Source organism: Panthera onca, chromosome F2 (genome assembly GCF_046562875.1).
Source record: "Panthera onca isolate mPanOnc1 chromosome F2, mPanOnc1 haplotype 2, whole genome shotgun sequence".
NCBI lineage: Eukaryota > Metazoa > Chordata > Mammalia > Carnivora > Felidae > Panthera > Panthera onca.
Genome location: NC_138356.1, coordinates 79,073,594 through 79,088,451, shown reverse-complemented (window position 1 = coordinate 79,088,451; position 14,858 = coordinate 79,073,594). Strand labels below are relative to the sequence as shown.

The 14,858-nt window shown below is 52.0% G+C and overlaps 1 protein-coding gene across 1 annotated transcript in view; it reads left to right on the top strand.

The window, feature by feature from the left end:
* The first annotated feature begins 5,446 nt into the window (after window positions 1–5,446).
* COL22A1 (collagen type XXII alpha 1 chain) overlaps window positions 5,447–14,858 on the top strand; it is a 259,389-nt gene continuing 249,977 nt past the window's right edge. Inside the window, exon 1 of the mRNA XM_078441921.2 lies at window positions 5,447–6,011. The gene's annotated coding sequence lies outside the window, so the exon portion shown is untranslated. The remainder of the gene's footprint in view (window positions 6,012–14,858) is intronic.

The following is a 14,858-nucleotide window of genomic DNA, read 5'->3' as shown; positions in this document are numbered from 1 at the left end:
AGTCCCTGGCAGCGGGGCGGCGAGCGAGACTTAAACCTCTCCATGCTCCCATTTTCTCATCTTTACAAGATGAGAGGATAACGTCATCTTCGGTGTAGTCACGCATTCATTCATATCAGGCATATTTAAGGAGCACGCGTCACATGTCCTCTGAGCAATGACAGAGACGGCTTTCGCCTCGGTCTGACCACCTATGAAAGCACAGAGCAGATCGCAGATGCTTCATACCTGTGACTCCCTTACTCTCCCCCCTTCCCTAAAACAGAAGTTTATAAATCAGCCTCGCATCTGCAAAGCCCCTGTGGCTTTTGCTCTGCACGGGATAAAAGTCCATATTTCTTTCTCAGGCTCTAAACAACTAAGATATCCAAGAAAAATGTATGTTTCAAAATTTAAATTATCCTTTGACCACGTGGGCCGCTTCTAGCACCCCTCCCATAAATAAACGCAGGTAAGCACAGAGTGAGATACGCATATGAGGATGTTTATTGCAGCCTGTCATAACGGAAAAAAGAGGTGGACATAACCATCTATCAGGTGAGGAACTTTGAAGGAAGTGGGAGTCCTTCCGTACAGCCAGCTTAGGGACTCACGTGCTCACATGCTGTCTGCCGTGTGATGGGCATCGAATATTGGAGGAACAGGAGTGCCAACAGGGAATGGAAGGTGGCCATTAGCAGAATAAGGTAGGTCTATAGGAACCGACCTTGACAGGTGCCCAAGATGTAGGGTTGGGTGAAAAAGAAGGAAGCCACAGCCTGGGTTGTGTAAGGAATCTGATCTCATTTTAGAGAGTAGGCTGTGTCTGTGTCTGTACCGACAAAATATCTCAAATGAGTAAGAAATATTAGGAAAGCTACAAAAGAAATCTCTTCAATCAAGATTTTTGCAGAGAGAAATGGGGAGCCCCACTTTCCTGATCTGTTTTATTTTTCCCATTTCCCAGCACAGCACGGGCATCTCCCCGTGGTAATGAACACAACCCCATATCACCATTTGGGTAACTTCCCAATCCTTTGTTTCACCGATCCCCTTGGGCTGGACATTTTGACTACGGCCAATTTTTTACGTTTATAAATAATGCTGATTTGAACACTCTTGGGAAAATATCTTTGCTGGTAAATAACACATTCTTGGAAGTATAATTGCTGTCATTTTTATTGATGTTACTCCTGGCCGTCTTTGATCACTGCTCGCCATTTACTTGATTTCAAAATCAGCGAAGGGCTCAGCCTTTTACTCGTTCTGAGACAGAACAAACTGACCTCTGAGGCTCACTTCCTTCACCTGAAAAATGAAAGTCTATCCCTTGAGGTGCTGCTAATGAAGGAAATGATGTCTGAGGGGAAACTCTGAGGTCACAAGCAGCCACTCACCCTGGGTGCCCGGGAGTCTTAGGAGGGGCGTTGCTGATGTTGACGTAAGGATTCGCAAGCAGGGACGCCCAGGGCATGGGTTTTGCACACACGGCAAGAAACTAGCCCAGGAGTTGATGAAGGGATTGGGCAGGGTCACACCGTCAGCTAGTGACACAGTCTCTTGAATTATTCTGCAGGGAACAGGGCACAAGATCCAGCAGGAGAAGATTCTGCGTTGCCAGGAAACCACAGTTTGATGTCTCAGCAGACAATTGCAACTAATTTTCAGAAATTAGAGAATCTTAGTACTAATAGGAAACTTCTCAAGTCATTTTGAGGGCAGGGATATAGAAGGAAAAGCAAGTTTGGGGAAGAAGACAGATTGGGTTTGAAGTCAGGTGAACAATGGTGGCAATTCCTTAATGCCTCCAAGCCTCTGGTTGTGGGCTGGCGAAACAGGAACCTAACTACCTCTGCCAGGTGAACCACCCCTCAGAAATACGGGGTGTGAGTGCCTAGCACACAGGTACTTACCCAAAGGCCGTTGCTATTGATATTATAACTGTTATTGCTGTTACAATTTTTATTATTACTTTGCTCTCTCTCTTGGAGAAGCTGGGGAGTCTCTGGAGGAGACATCGAGTCAGAGACCGCGTTGGCCGTGTAACAGCTCTCCCCTGCCTGGGCCAGGCACTGTCCTAGGATCTGGGGGTGAAGCAATGACAGAATTCCCTGCCCTCTTGGATCTCGTTTCTGGCTGGGGAGACAAAGAGCAAACACAAATATAAGATACGCTGTCAGAGAGCACGAGGGGCTTTGAGGAACCACAAAACCCAAGAGAGAACAGAGAGAGATGTGGGGCTGGCTTAGATTTTTAGAAATGTTATCTTGCTGTGGTAACAGTGACCCCAAGATCTGCCCTCTTAATAAATTTTTAAGTGTATGCTGCCATGTTAACTATGAGCACATTGATCTGGGCTAGGCTCTCCCCAGTTCACCCCAGTTCAGGCCCTGTAACAATGGGTGACACGTTTGACTTTGGTTTTCACAGCACATAAAATGAAATAAACATGTTTATTTCCTTCAGGGTGTTAACCTTAAACATAAAACAGTTATTACACCAGCAAAAGTGGATTTATTCAGGAATAACAGAGAATTGCAACTCAGGACGTGCAAACTATGGAAAAACCATAGGCAAGCCCAACACACACAGGATGGGGAGCACGATTTTGCAGAGCAGGAGGGAGCTGGGAGAGCTGATGTGAAACAAAGTCCCCTGGAGAAAGGCAAGAGTTCAGGGTGATAAGGTTTCTCACCTACGGAGTCGCAGGGGTGGGCCCTCTCTTGTAGGAGAGTCAACGTGTATCTTTCCCTGTGAGGGCCTGTAATTGATGATTCTTCCCTCCTTGTGTCTTTTTCTGTCCTCATCAGTAATTGACATTTGGGGACTTGGGCTCCCCCTCCCCTGCTCACCCCTTAGGCCCCAGGCTGCCAGTGAGCTCTGCCTTTGCTAATTTTCCCAAGCGCCCACATCCTGCTGCACCTAGTTTGCACCCCCAGTGTCTGACTCTAGTACGCTTTCTCAACAAATGTGGAACTAAATTGAAAAGTTCGATCTTGTAGTCCTCTATGTCTGGAATCTTGAGTTCCAGTCCCTTCTCCCTCTCCGTCACAGACTTCTTTTCACCTGTGGTTACAAGCGGGGGCTGAAGTTCCAACTGGCACCTCCAGACTAGCCTAGGGCTCCCTCCCTCCGCAACAGTGGTCTGCCAGCCCACCACCTCCCAGGGGCTGTACAAAGCCCCACACTGGCCGCGCTCCTGCCCCTCTAGAGCACTTCAGGGACTCCTGGTCCTCAGCTCAAGTCCACACGCCTCTGCAGACCTCCCCAGCCCCCCTTCAACCACCTGACCCTTGGCCATTAGCCACCCCTCCCCCCAAACTCTAATTCCAGGGCCTCCTCCTTCCTTCACACAGGGGCCCAGGGGGAGGCTTCTCCCATTGTTTAGTCTCTGCCTCCTCAGTAGGGAATCTAGAGTTTGCTCGCTCCCCCACTCATTCTCTGACTCACCGATCTACCTTGCGTCCTTCACAGCGCTCAGGATAACTCAGTAATGCCATGTGGTGAGCCACTACCCAATGCCCTGGCTTTCTGTCCCCTCCCTGTCCAAGGTGCGCAGAGGCAACCCCCATGGGGTTAGAGACCGTTAGAGACCATGGGAACAGGCCCCGAGTGTAAAACGCTGTGCACCTGGGACTCCTTCTGTTGGGTAATTGTTAAACTACTTGTCTACACAGCAGAACCAGGAGGCTGCCAACATATGACCCCACAGATACAGAGGACGGGGCCTCAAAAACTACCAATCAATGAGCTACCTGAGTTGCCTGCCAATATAGACCAATCAGGACTAGGTCTTTTCCAACCAATCAGGAGGAGGCGCTCCCCCCCCCCTTCCCTCATTAGCATAGTGGGCGGGTGTGGGAACCTGAGATGCGCAGGATCCCCCCTGCTCTGGTCTGGGAGGCCCCCCTGAGCGCTGTCTGTTGGTGCTCTGTCTCCCTGTAGCTTGAGCTATAGCCCTGGTAAAAGCCTTACCCGTGCCTTTCACTTTGGGGTCCGGCCTGGTTTCTACTACCTGTAACAAATCCACCCAGCACCTGGACAGTCGGTCGGGGCACACACTGGGCATGTCACAGCCGAGAAGTGAATGTGCCATCACGCTCTTCTCCGCCTTACCTGTGCCTCTGATAAGCAGGGCACCTGTCTCAGCCCGTCAGCAACCCGCATCAGGGTCTGGTTTCACCAGCAGGCCTCCTCTGCTCCATTTAGCCTGCACCTGACACTCTGCTGGGCACCAAGCAGCGCTCAGTAACCAGGTGTGGAGTGAACTGTTACGGGCAGCTGGAAAATAACACAGGAGAAGAAGGATGGGGCTGGATTGTTGAGAATTCCCTGGGTGGTCACAAATGAGCCCCATACTGCCTGTTTATTAAATACTACCAAGCAAGCAGCCAAATAAAGATGCCCCGGAGTTTAGGAGTCTGACTGGGTGGGGGGAGGATGGAGGAGGTCATCCAGATTAAACCATGCTCTCATCTAGTTCAATTTACTCGTGCCTGGGCCATTTTTAGGAACAGAGGTCAGAAAGAAAATGTAAAAGAACCCCCTGGGCCAGCACCTGTTCAGAGGCTGGGAAGCGCATTAAAAGGAACCGGAAGTATTCTTCTATAATTCGGAAGCGCATTAAAAGGAACCGGAAGTATTCCAAGGAGAGGCTGTGAAAAAACCAGAAGTGTTTATTTGCAACCCCAGAGACAAAAAGTCTACAAAGTGTGCTCCTGGGAAGAGGGCAGGCTTTTAAGGGCCAACCCCACAAGGGCGGAGTGAAACTATGTGATACAAGATTGGCTCGTTAGCTAACCAGTGTTAACATTATTTCTATTCCAGTACGAAGTAGAAGAAAGCCTTCTGGAAGGTGGTGGAGGCGCAACTGACAAAAGTCAAGAGTTCATGGTGTTCCAAAAATTGAAACAGGAGAGGCGCCTAGGTCCTGCTTCAATATCCTTCTGACGCCTTGCAGTGACTCTTAGCAATGCTGACTGTGTTGATCAAATCTTTGCTTCTCCTCAGACCTACCTGGCTCCCGCCCCCCTCTTCCGGGGAGATCCTGGCAGGTGACAGAGGTTCTCTCGGCCTTCCAGGTCCTCATGTAATAATAAGGACATGGATTCCCCCCCTCCCCCAGGACGTAGAGCCGGCCAGGAAACAGGGCCACCTGTAGGAAGAGGCAGGTAGGTGCTGGGACAGGTGTGGGGCTCTCCTGGCAGGACAAAGGGCAAAGCCAGACCCTCCGCCCCGCCCCTCTGCCCCTCTAAACTTTCCAAAGTGGCCGCAGCTGCTGCTTAGTGGGGAGGGGAGGGGGGCTATTTCAGACCCGGCTGTAGGCTGTAAAAGGGACCAAAATATCCGGTGGAGTCTATAACTGGACAGGGAGTTGTCAGCCCCTGTCCCGGGCTTCCTAGGGCGGCCTCCTCACCGCCTGGAAGCCGAGCTGCCCCGGCCCCTTCCCGCAGGGCGCACCCTCCCGCGGGCTTGGCTCCTGCCCCCCGGGGCACAGACCGCGGTCCTCCCGGCCGCCGCCGCCCCTCCCGCCGGCCCTCCTCCCGAGCCCGCCCACCGCCCGCTCCTCCCTCCGCGCTGCGAGCTGGGGGCTCCCACCGCCGGCCACTTTGCCCCTGGGGGGACCGAGCAGCTTTGTTCTTGGGCAGCAGCTGGGCTGGCTGCCGCCGCTGCACTTCTCCCGGAGGACCTGTGTCCCCTCTCCTTATGTGTGTGTTTGTCCGGCACTTTCTGTTTTATTTTCCAAGTTCCAAGCCTTGCCTTTTTACTTTATTTCTTTAGTTATTGGTCTTAAAACTAGCTCTTTCTAGGCACCCGTGCCCCCGGACTTATTACAAGCCTTATCTCAAGACTGAGATTGCTAGATTTTTTTTTGGTGGGGGGCAGAGTGAGAGGGGTCGCTGCCCTGTGACCCCTCCACCCCCCAGGAGGGGGCCGCCTGGGGCTGGCTCCTTAGAGGACACTGCTTCCGGTGAATTCCTGCCCTGGACTGGAACCCTAGCTGGCATCGTTTTCAGCTTCTGCCCTGGCAGGTAAGTCCCATGTTCTCTTCCCTGGAGGCTGCCGGAGGTCACGGGGCTCCAGACTTACTCGGTCTCCCCATGGTGTTGATGGAATAGCAGTGGGTGCCTGGAGCTGGGGAGAGTGCCCTCTCCGAACTGAGCTGTTTCCTCCTGGAGCTTGAATGTTAAGCTGTTTGGGGGGGACCTCAGTCCTGAGCTGCCGGGTCTGTGCTTTGCGGACTTCAGGGCAAAATGAAGCCAAGTCAGTGAGAACCTACCCGTCTGATTTGAGGTGAGCAGCTCCAGGAGGCAGGAAGGAGCCCAGAGGTGCCTGCAGTGTGTCAGATGCAGAGACCCATTTCCAAGCTGCGCTTTTATAAAGTTGTGGAGATAGCTCAGCCTCTTCCAACTTTCCAGTAAGAAATTTGGAGTAAAAAAATCAAGGAGGGGGGCGGGGGGAAGGAAAGGAAAATTGACACAGCAGGGAAGGGAGAGTAGCTTACCTTCGGTTTTGTAGTATTTTCAGGGAACTCTGCCTTTTTGGTGGAAATTTGGATCTCTCTCCTATCTGAGCAGTTTATTATCTCTCTCTTCGTGGTCTCGAACCCAGGGGCACCGTTTTTGTCCTTTGTCCTGTGTGTCATCCAACGCAGCAGGCCAGAGTTTCCTGTCTCAGGTTGGGAAGGGTAACTTGAGTTAGTGGTTTAATTGTAGCATGTGCCCCACTTCTCCCTATTCCCGTGGAAACTCTGAGACGGCAGGGGCCACGCTGACTAGGGTATCCCCCGCCCCGAAGAAGGTGCCGCCCCCTCGGCCAGTCCTGGGGGTCTGCTGGATCCCTCTCCCCAGCACTTCATTCTGCTCCTGGCCACCTTCCGGCACCTGCCCCACACCTGCCCCACACCTGTCCCACACCTGTCCCACACCTGTGACCCTGTGCAGGGCCATTCCAGCCCCAGATCCATCTCATTGATGGTTTATGCCCAGCAAAACCCCAGACAGCCAGGCACCTGCCTGTGAGAACCCCCCGGCTTTGGGGAGAACCTTGGGACCCCTTCTAGTTTATTTAGTTCACTGCACTGTTGCAGGAAGGTTCTAAATTCCCCAGGGCTTCTGCGTAGTCAGAGGCAGGCTGAGAGGAGCGCGCTGCCTGGCTGTGCAGCAGGTGCAGGTGAGGCCAAGCTGCGCGGCTGCCCTTCCCTTCCACTCACAACCCTGTTGCTTTACGCGGCTGCCTGAGCTGGGGACTGTCCACACGAGCCTCAGTTTTCTCATCTTCCACATGGGGGTGATAGAAGGGGTGCGAAGGACCGTTCTGGGAGAGCTGGGCACGAGGTAGGCACGCTGCCCATCTCAGCGGCTTCTGCTTGTCAGCCCTGGGGAGGCAGCACCAATGCCCCGTCCTAGAATTCCTTGTCACTCTGCTACTCAGGGTCTGACTGTGACTTTGGGCAGTCGTCACCTTGTTGTTGGGCCTCTCATGCAAGGCCAGAGACTGGAAGAGATGAAGAGTTTCTTTCCGGGGACACAGGAGTGACTCTAGGGCATCCGGGGGGCCTTTACAATTTTCAGAACAGGGGCACCTGGGGGGCTCAGTCGGTTAAGCGTCCAACTTCGGCTCAGGTCATGATCTCGCGGCTCGTGAGTTCGAGCCCCATCTTGGGCTCTATGCTGTCATCACAGAGCCCCTCTTGGATCCTCTGTCCCCCTTTCTCTCTCTCCGCCCCTCCCCTGCTTGTGCGCTCGCTCTCTCTCTCAAAAATCTTCCAGATTTCATCACATGTCTAGAAGAGCCTTTCCACATCTACAAAATGGTTAAGTAAACAGCTCACAGGCTGATCCAGCCACAGAGTTGTGAACTTGATTTTAATTTAAACTTGATTGAATTGCTTGCCAGGAAGTTGTTCGGCAGATTTTACGTGCAAATCTTAATCTTTGTCTTTTCTTGAAAAACAAGAAGACGGGACAACTTGTCCCTTGCATACAGTCAGAGCACCTGTCCCCTTTAGCCAGGTGGATGCCCTCTGCTTGTCCACGACTGTCTGTGTGACCAGAGCAGGGTCTCCTCGGACACTGGAGTTTTCCGGCTCTGGACTGGATGAGCCGGGTTCTCTCTCCCTCCCTGATTCCATTCTAGGAGGGTTGTTGATAAGCGGAAGTGGTTTCAGAGGGGGAGAAACCAGGATTCCTGGGAACAGAAGCCACGGCTCATGTGGAAGGGCAATTGCCACTGTTAGAAAGGTCATCCAGTGCGGGGTGGCCACGGTGGCCTGCAGGAATGTCCTGTACAAGACATAGTTGATCTTCTCTCTTGGTCCTAGTGAGGGAAGTTTGCCCAGGAGGGAGAGCTGTGCAGAGACAGAGGGAGCCATTCGGCGGGGGTGGGGGGGGTGGGGGTCCCCCAGTACTGTAGGTGTTTAAACAAAGGTTGGATGGCCATTTCACATGGCTGGTGGAGGGTTGGGCTGGACCTTAGACGCTTGGGCCTGGTGTATATTCAGTCTTTTCCCAGCCTGAGATCTTACACTTCCTGAGTGTTTCCTCTCTGTCCTCAAAATTCCGCTAGTCCTCTCCTGCCTCCTCTCTCCCTTCAGTCCTGCTGCTGCTGATGATGAAGGCTGACCCAGCTTGTGTGGTCACTGAGGGCCGGAACTGTGAACTCTGTGTGTCATTCATGTCTCGGTTTTATAAACAGAGAGAGAAAGGACCTGTGATTGACTTACCTGAGGCCAGGTGGAGAGAAGACGAGGCGTCAGGACTCAGAGCCACTTCTGGGGCATCAGAGCCCCTTGTCACTTCTACAAAGACCTGTTTCCACATGCTGGGAAAATGCGCCCTCAAAAGGGCCCATCCTTACTGATGCAGGCCCACAAGAGGAGCCAGAAAATGAGCCCAAGGTGATTTTTTAGGGTGGGAAAGGTCCCTGGGAATTTGTAGCCAATCCACTACTGAGGAATTGAATACATGCCAGGTTGCCTGACACAAATAACTAGAAGATCAAGGAAGGACAAGATCTGGTGAGAAGGGGGGAATTGGGATCCCCGCCCCCATTTTACAGATGAGGAAACAGAGTCCAGGAAAACAGGAGTGGCTTCCCTGCTTTGTATTTCGAGAAGTGGGTCTCAAACACAGGTCTCCTGGGGTCCCAGCACACAGAGGGGTTGACCCTTTGGTCTTCCTGCCCAGGGTTCGGCATTGTGCAGCTGTGGGTGTGCACACGTGTGTGTGTGTACATGCATGCAGGTGTGGGACAGGGTTGGTACCATTTTGTATTGCTTCTTGAAATTCCTTCAAGTGGATGAGCTAACCATCCCCCCTTGCTACGGCCGTGGGCATCTTTGTGCACGTGGCTTCCTCCACGTGGCCAGGACATGCTCAGATCATTCCCAAGGACTAGGGTTTCTGGGCCAAAGCATGTGGGTGTTTCAGTGTTTTCGGGAGATATCAGGACTGAGCGTTCGCGAGAGGCTGAATACCAGGTAATGTCACAGCACAGAATAAAGGAGGTATTGGTAGAGACCCAGGGGACATGTGGAGGGTGGGCCTCCCAGCGCTGTGCTCGCGAAGACGCCGGGATCATTCTGTGACAAAGCCATCTGACGGCTGAGCTCCATCCTACTGCCCACTACGGAGGCCGAGTGCCGCAGCCAGTAAACTCCCGGTCCCTGGAAGCTTGTTCCTTCTAGTTAATTCTGGCTGTGTTCTGGTGGATGTGAGAGTATCATTTAAATTTTTTTCAGTTTGGTTCATAGTAAAATACAGGGGAAAGAAGGGATTTACACCATCTTTTGGCTGGAACTAACTCAAGGGAGAAGTCTCTGCTCTAACTACATACTGGCTTATCCCGGACGCGGGAACTGGCCTTGACCGCCTGCTTCGCCAAGTTGCTGGGGGGCAGTCTGCTCCTGAGTCCAAAAAAACAAGAAAGAGCCAAGTGGCCTAAACAGCAAAACAAAGTGTCACTTAAAAATTAAACAACTGTTATCTTGTTTGTGATTATGGATTCAGAGCGACTGCACAGGGCTTTGCCAGATAATCACCCCTTCTGAGGGCGCTCTCATCTGAACACTGTGCACTGAGCATCAGAGCCACCTCGCCCGACCTCCTTATCTGCTGACTGCATCCCACGTCTCTGGCCACCTTCCCTTGGCCCCCCTCCCTGGAGAGCGGAATCGCTGCTTCCCACGGCAGCCTGAAACGCATCGTGGAGTATCTGGTTAAAAAGTCTTCCTTTTATTGAAATGGAAGCTCTCCCTACCACTTCCGTCTGTCAGTCCCTACTGTGTGTTTTTGGAGCTACTTGGCATAACTTAGATCCCATTTCCTGTGACATTTTTTTTGAGCTGTGTAAAAACAAAACCAAAGTGCCCCCTGAGCCTATCTGAGATTGAGTGCCAATTGGCCCCAGGCTGGGGGCTCGCCATTCTGACTTCCATCATTTACTCCTGTGAATTGGCTGTGCTCTTACCCCTTGTACAGATGGACAAACTGAGGCTTAGGACTGTCTCGCAGTTAGTAAGCTGCAGTAGAATTGGGATTCAAACCCACATCTTGGCACACAGCTCATGCCCTTAACCAAAATTCCAGACTGAGCGTCTAAGGTAAATGTATGGAATTCATCCAAAGAGGCAGATATACCATTTGGAAGCTCTTTTTACTTAAAAAAAAAAAGTTTGCTCATTAGGATGGTTTCAATTATAAAAGTAATAAAAGCATATTGTTACAAGTGAGGCAATATTGGCAAACCCCTGCACCCTGCCTTAACCAATAGTAACATTGTGGCAAATATCCTTTTATAACATTATATCCAAACATATACATGAATCAAGACCCGGTGTTTGAACAATTCAGGAGCAGTAACAATGAATTCTAAAACGTGTTTCTGTAGCACAATGTCTGGCTCATAGGAAGTACCCCATTAATAATTGAAAGGTTGAATTGTATTTTGTTTTGCTTGGTCTAATGCTTGCTGGGAGCCCACGGGGCAGTGGTGCAGGGGTTCCATTTGCTTTCAGCAAAAGTGATGGACAGAATGAGGCCCTGGGTGGATTGCTTCCAGGTCTCTGGAGAAACACCTTATGGCAAGCCAACTTTTTTCCTTTGCTCCCAAGCTGCTGTGAGCAAGTAACCTTGGGCTCTCCGTGCCTGTTGGATTCTTTGGTCCACCCTGACCGCAGCAGCCCAACTCCTCGTCATCCACCGCTATAGCCCACGATGGGCTTGTCTGTTTCTACCGCCAGGCAAGGAGTTCCTTGAGCTCATGGGTTCCGCTTTATTTTTCTATGAACTACCAGTGTCTACACAATGCTGGGCATAGTAGGAGCTCAACAAAATCTTTGTGGAACAGAGTAATTTCAAAATGGTGTTAATCAAGTGCGTGGCGTGTGGTAGGTATTGGATCAATCACAATTTAAGTCACAGTCTGCTGAGTGAATGAAATATCGGAGTTGGAAAAGTCAGAGGGATACTGCCGCCATCTGGCACAGTGCCTTACACAGGTGTACCCAACAGCTGGGGCTCAGGGCGAGCTCTGTCCGACGACCAGGCAGGTCTGGCAGCTGTGCATTGTTGAGGCCCGCACTGAGCCCAGGGACCGGCCTGTGTTGGTGGGAGTAGGTCTGGCTCATGTGTGAATTTGGCCCTCCTATTTGCTATCTGCGTGGTTTGCAGCACCATTTAGAACATCTCTGTGCAGGAGCCCAGAGAAGGAGCCCAGAGAGCATAATGAGTGTCGGCCCAGGGCCCAGAGATCTATAGTGGGTGAGCAGGGCTGATGTCCTTAGCTGCTGGTAGGTCAACTTCCTACCTTTACAAGGTCATAGTGGCCCCAGGACTCCCGTCCAGCCACTAGCTTGTTCTTAGACCAAGGAAGAAAGTGCCGGAACCCCTTGATCACCTCCTCCCTAAAGTGATTCGGCAGCTGTGTACCGCGAATGTAAATATAGATGTCTGGAATTTCTTGTGTCTTAGCTTGGCCAGTTCACACTAGCTCTTCCCACAGGGGTCCGCCCAGTTACTGTTTGTCCCGCTCTGAATGCTAGGCGTGTGCTTAGGGGCTGAAGGGCGAATACAACACGGCCCTGATGCCAGGCTGCTCCGTGTGCTAAGGGTGACGGTTCGGGGTGCTCTGTGCTGGGAAGGACAGAAGAACGCTTCCCCCCAACAATCGACCGCTTACCACGCACCAAATACTCCTACAACGCACACACTGGCACTGAGGGTTTATGTACCCCCAGCCCCGCCCTGGGGAGCTTCAGCAAGCCTGGAGCTATTCGGCGATCACTTTATGTACGAGGAGACACCCAGAGAGGTTCCGTGACCAGCCCAAGGACAAGGGACCAGATAAGAGCAGAAGCCTCTGCTGCAGGTTACTCCACACTACTCCTCACTACTCCTCTCTCTGGTCTCCTCTGTGTCAGAGTGTGACTTACCAGGGCCGGGGTTTGATATAAGGCTCCCAGGATGGGTAACAGCGACGCTGAGTCTTAAGGAAAGAGGAGAATTCGCCATGCTCTTTCTCACTGATGTGCTCCTACTCCAGGCCGTGCCCTACGTGCACGGTCCCAGAGGCAGAAACTCTGCCTTGTGGGTCTCCATGTCGGGGACTCTGGCGGGGCCTTGGGCGGGCGGGGGATAACAGTGCTTGTGGCACGAGTGAGCCTTCGTGCCGGTGAGTGGTGGGGGCGGTGCGGAGACGCATGACTGCGTGGATGGGGGGCACGTGGGCAGCTTCGATGAAACAATGAACGAGGAGGCCAACACACGGAGGGGAAAAGGGGTGAGTGAGTGGGTGAGTCCTCATTGCCAAGTTTCCATCAGCCATGCCTGATTGGTCTTCCAGGTGGGAAGGAAAGAGGGCGGGTTCGCGGTGGCCCTTGGCTCCAACACAGCTTCTCCAGAGGCTTCTCTTCCGTCCGCCCTGCTGCAGGCTCCCGTCAGCGAACGCTCCGACGACGTGTCCACAGCCCGGCTTTGCCAGGCACAGCCAAGCACAGAGGCAGGGAAGGCAGCTCCTCCCACAGGTCCCTGGAAGGAGAGGCGTTCTGGGGCTTCCGCTCAGCTCTGTCCTGGGGTCTCAGCGCCGTGATGCCAAAGCCGCAGGGCTCCTTTAGGAACCGAGCTGGAGATCCCAGTACCATGTCAGCTCAGAGACCTCTGGCATGTTGGGGTGTTTGTGAATCAGTTCCCTGGAAAGATAAGTGACCCTGAAGATTCCTGGGGCCACCCCGTGCATCCCTGGCCTTCCTCCCATGCTCGTGCCTGCAGAATGACAGCGACTGGTGGGGGTCTGTGGCAGTACCTTGGGCAAAGAGAAGCACTCTTAGCGAGTAGGCAAAGGGTAACTCCTGTGTGAATCCACAGGCTTCAGTAGAAGGCTCAGGATTATTAAAAAAAAATTTAAAAACATAAAAGAGATCTCCCCATTACTAATGAGGTGAAGTACAGAGTTAAATGTAGTTTACACACTCGATCTGTGGATTGGTTTGTTTCTGTTGCATTGATACATGGAGGGCCTGCCGTGTGCCTGTCAGCATTCCAGGCAGGGAGGAAGAGAGACCAGAGACATGATCCCTAAGTCTGAGGAGCCCAGTGGAAAGCACAGACCAATAAGCAGGTCAACTTTTATTTTATTTTATTTTATTTTATTTTATTTTATTTTATATTTTATTTTATTTTATTTATTTTATTTTATTTTTTAGTTATTTTATTTTAAGATTTTTTTTTTATTTTTAAGTAGTCACTGTATCCAGTGTGGGGCTTAAACTCACAACCCTGAGATTGAGTCCCATGCTCTACTGACTGAGCCAGCCAGGTGGCCTCTAAGTAGGTCACTGTTAAAAAAATCGTTATTTATCTTGGGAAGGGGGGAATGGCAGAAGGAGAGAGAGAGAGAGAGAGAGAATCCCGAGTAGTATCCATACTCAGTGCAGAGCCTGATGGGAGGCTCATTCTCATGACAATGAGATCATAACCTGAGCCGATACCAAGAGTCAGATGCTCAACTGACTGAGCCACTCAGGTGTCCCTAGTAGGTCAATTTTAATACCACTTGTGGGGTGCTAAAATTCAGGGGTTTGTGGGAGCCTAGAAAAGATAGTGACACACTTCCTGCCTGGGAAATCAGGGAAGGCTTCCCGGAGGAGGAAGCGTATAAGCTGGGCTTTGAAGCATGAGTAGGAGTCTGCCTGGCAAGGAAAAGACATCATCTGAGGCAATGTCAGAGAGTTAGGAAAAGAAAATTCTGGTGTGTACAAGGAAGAGAGAGAAGTCTTTGAGGTTGGAGGGTAAGCTTCATGAGGTTGGGTGTGGGGGCCGTGAACCTGGAAAAGGAGGTTGGAGCCAAATTGAAAAGGGCCATGAAGAGAAGACTTTGTGCTAGGAAATGATAGGAACGGACCTGTCTCATCCGATGATACCTGTGCTGAGGGTGAGCACACCCTCTGCAAACTCAAGAATATAACACGGGAATTTATAGTCTGGTCCAGGTGTAAGAGTCTCCTTCTCAGAAGGGACACTGTCCTCAGAGCTTGGGGGGACTGTGTGCCCTCAGGCAGAGTGGGGATCAGAGATGACAGGGTCTCCACAGGTGGGGGCTCCCAACAGCCCCCTTGCTGGAGCCCACCTGGGGGAGACCATGCCCCCCCTGATCGCCACTTGGCAGCCGCCCTTTCCCTCAGCTTCCCCATCCAGAGATGGCTAACACCTCTCAGACTCCTCCTGTTCTAGCACCTTGACCTTAGAGGTGTGCAGGGTACCTTGCAGAGTCACGAGCCCCCGTTTCTGGGACGTCTACACCTGCCTGCGTGTGGAAGAGGGCAGCAGAGTGGGGGGCTGGAGCAGACATTGGGGTGGACCCCTCTCAGACCGAGGTCTCGA